We start from the raw sequence: 3,866 nt of genomic DNA on the forward strand, positions 1-3,866 counted from the left end.
TTTGCTTGTGTGCGTGGCTTTTGCTTTATCTATTAAACTGTCTTTATCTCAACCCACGAGTTTTCTCACTTTTACTCTTCCAATTCTCTCCCCCATCCCACCAGGGGCGAGTGAGCAAGCGGCTGTGTGGGGCTTAGTTGCCAGCTGGGGTTAAACCACGACAATAAAGAAGGAAACCCTTTCTATTCTCTCAAATTGTCTCATAGTCTTCCAGTAGCACTGCCACGACCACCAGCCATCACACCTCTATTTCTCACACCTTTCCTCCTGAACCTAGTGGGGTTTAAGGAAATGCAATGACCTGAAGCTTCAAAGTGCAGGGAGGTATGCAGTAGAGGGAGAAAGGCAGCAGCTCTTTGCCTGTCCTAACAGATAAAAGGTCCCCAGCAGCAGGAGGGCACACGCTCATGGAGCTCTGGTGCTCTGCCCCACCTCTTCCGTAAGAGGAGGCAGCAGTATGGCCCTCCCTGGGACACAACGCTACAGCTTGCCATGGCTGGTTTCATGAGAAACCACCACCCTTTCCCTGTCCCTTGAACCCATATGAGGATTAAGCTTCAGAAGAGGAAGGTAGCTGGTCTCTGCAGCAGGCTGGGGCCATCTGTGTAGGGGCAGGGAGCGCAGTCTTCCAGCAGGTGGGAGCAATTAAGGGAGAAATTGCAACCTGCGCTCTACAAGTGACTGCCAGATAGCTCTAGAAGATGGTAAGATAATAAAGTCGCAGCCTGGTTAAACCACATCTCTTTCATGTCGTCGCCCTCTCTGCTGGAACAAGGGCCAGGTCCCTACCAGGAACTGCTCCAGGGTATCATCTGAACAGCAGCTTAGTGAGGTTAGATCTTAGGGCTTGCCAAGGGATAATCATCTGCTTTTAAGTGGCTTTCCTACTCCCAGTATTTGCATTAGTTTAGTTTATTAATCAGCCAGTCACTTCCTATTTTGTCTTCTTCCCTCTCCGTTTTTTCTTCCTTTAACCAGCAAGACTGGTATGTTCAAGCAAGCCCAGTGCTGTTAAGCCCCTACTGGATATCAACAACTCTGGAAGTATTTTTATTTTCCTAAAGATACAAAGGAGGGCAAAGAGGACAAGGAATGGACTTTTCACAACTTCTAAGCACTGAGCTATCTCTGATCTTCAACAGCATTCAAATGTTTTGCTCCTAAAGACTTCAACAGAGTTAGGAAGATTTAGAAATCTCGCCAAGCATCTATTTAGGCAGCTGCGTATATTTCACAATCCATCCAGGGAAAACCCCAGCCTACATCTTATTAAGCAATTACAGCACAGGTAAGCACGTGCTGCTCGGACAAGCTGTGGCCAGGAGCCACCTCTTTGGCATCTCCCTGAGAAGCCACACGGACAAAACTGAACCGCCTGAAAGCTTTAATAATATTAGCACAAGCGTATTTATAGCATAGCAGCTCCTTTGCAGACATCTCCATTTACTAGGTCAATACGCATCACACAGGAGGCAACCACAGATATGCTTTCCTGCCGTATCCATTTTTATTTCTTTTGCCAGCCTTTCTTCCTGCTCCTGGGAGGCCTTATTGCCTTCCTCTCTGCACCAAATCTAGGTATAAGAGTGCGTGCTTGCGATCACCTTGCCCCTCAAGTTATAAATGTCTCTTTATTATTATTTTGGTATGTATGCATTACTCGAAGCAGGGGTTAGTCCAATGATGAAAGAATTTTGTGCACATGGACTTTTTTGTTTTCTTGGCTTAAATCTCATTCGCAAAGTTTTAAGAAAATGAAAAAGAAATAAGAAAAAAGAAACAGACAAAATTGTTAAAGAAACTGCTGACTTACTTAAAGAGTATGAAAAGCACTATTTTGATAACAAAGTCAAGATCTGAATCTTTCTGTTCTTTTCTTCCCTCAGTTTTCTGGGTTTTTGGGGGTTTGGGTGAATTTTTTGGTAGGGCATTACTACAAATTGAGGGAAAGCCTAGAACAACTGTACACTGGGACAGCAGATCTAATAAACACCACCATGAAGAAGAGCACTGGAGTTTGGTCAACTTGGGGAGGTGGGCGGTGTTTTACCTGCTCAGACTCCCCCATTTGATTTTCCTTTTTTATTGCTACTGAGCATGCCATTTTTAAATCAGTTTGTTCTACATCACATTTTGCTTTGCAGTGTTTTTGCTTTGCAGTGTTATCCAAGCTCTCTCTTCACTGCAGAGCGGCAGTGAAGCAGATGCTGCTTTGAATCAAAAAGCATGCTACAAGAGAGCAAGAGTCCTCCCTGGATTTCTCCAATGCCTTTGCCCTTTGGGAGAGCAGCTTCTGGGAGGAAAGAGGAGATACGATTAGATGCAGCTTCCATCTTGCTAGATTAGAGACCCTGACAAGAAGCCAGAGCTGCCAAGCGGGAAACATGAAATGCCTTGGGAAGTCATGGGATGGCTTGGCTCAAACACAGAGCAAATTATTTTTTTAGAATAGCAAGGTGCTCTTCTCAGGAGACTAAATTTCTTTTTATTTCTCACCATGTTCATGCCCAAAAACTAGGAGGCAAAAGTGCAAAAATAAGTTTTAACATTGGCATTAAAAACAGATAATAGAGTTAGATTTTTATATTTATCATCGGTGTACAGTGCAGGATTCATGTATGAAGTAATAGAAGGGAAATGATTTTTAATATGACTTTCTAGACAGCACAGTAAGTATTCACATCTAAGTTAGTATTGCTTGTAAATATAAACCAGAATGTGTCAGAATATTCCAGTGTTGTATTATAGAGATCAGGTACATCTAACATAGTGAATTATTGAAGATCAACATCAGTCCATAATACCTAAAACCATGAATAACTTCTAAACATTCATTCGATGAGCACAAGGGGCTATATAACCATATCAGAGATCCAGTGAGAGTCTCGAGACAAAACACCTTTGCATCTTTAGCTGCCCATTATGCATTCTAGTATTACTACTCCCAGCCTCACTGCAAAGCTGCTCTTTTTCCTTCCCTCAAGTTCATTTTCATTCCAAGTATCTTTTTCTGGCCCTCCCCCCTCCCGACACATCTCTCCACCACACACAGAACATCAGGACAAAATCACTCCATGGCTGAAAACCCGTCCAAAGAACATCAATCTGCCGCAAGGGAAGCCAAGTTCCCAGGCTGTTTCAGCATTCAAGTATCCTTACAAGAACCCTGCAATGCTATATAACAGAAAACCAGGCATGCTGCCTTTTTGTACAGTTTATGTTCTTCCATGTAGATGTTTATAGCCTATGTTGGTGACCTATACTAACATATTTCATTTGTTTATAATCTCACTTCATTTTTGGGGGTCTCGGGCACTAACAAAGTAGCACTGGCTTTTTTGTTTGGGTTTTGGGGGTTTTTGTTTGGGTTTTTTTTGTTTTGTTTTACATACTTTTCAGGGTAGATCAAGTTTAGTCCCCACAGAAGCTAAAGCTGGGTCTTGGAACATCCCCTCCAGCTCTCCCCACAGCATAAATGAACCCCCAAACTCCCTGTGCCGAGTCCTTCCCTCCCGCCCAGGCTGTGGCTGGAGCAGGCGTAGGCTGCGCTCCCCTCTGGCCCCACCAGCAGAGCCGGGATGCTGTGGCTGCCCCTGGCAGGTACAGCACGGGCGGGTGTGGCTGCTCAGGCACCCATCCCTGCTCAGATAACTATTCCCTGGCTCCTCCTGGGAAAAGGCAGCAGACTGGCTGGAAGCACCTCCCGGGAGGGATTCAGACCAGGGTTTGCCAATCGGATGCTGCTGCTCTAAGAAAACGTCTACATTTCTTTTTCCTCTTTTAAAAACAAGTGCAAGCCCCACCAGCCCCACCCTCTCCTAGCCTCCAATTCCACAGTTGGGTTGTTTTTTGTTTTTTTTTTTTTT

General features: G+C 44.5%; 1 protein-coding gene across 1 annotated transcript in view; it reads right to left on the reverse strand.

The window, feature by feature from the left end:
* Positions 1–3,866, reverse strand: part of RBMS3 (RNA binding motif, single stranded interacting protein 3) — a 452,729-nt gene that overhangs the window by 257,190 nt on the left and 191,673 nt on the right. The window lies entirely within an intron of this gene.

The sequence above is a fragment of the Pygoscelis adeliae genome, unplaced genomic scaffold (assembly GCF_000699105.1).
Source record: "Pygoscelis adeliae isolate BGI_AS28 unplaced genomic scaffold, ASM69910v1 Scaffold25, whole genome shotgun sequence".
In the NCBI taxonomy this organism is placed as follows: domain Eukaryota; kingdom Metazoa; phylum Chordata; class Aves; order Sphenisciformes; family Spheniscidae; genus Pygoscelis; species Pygoscelis adeliae.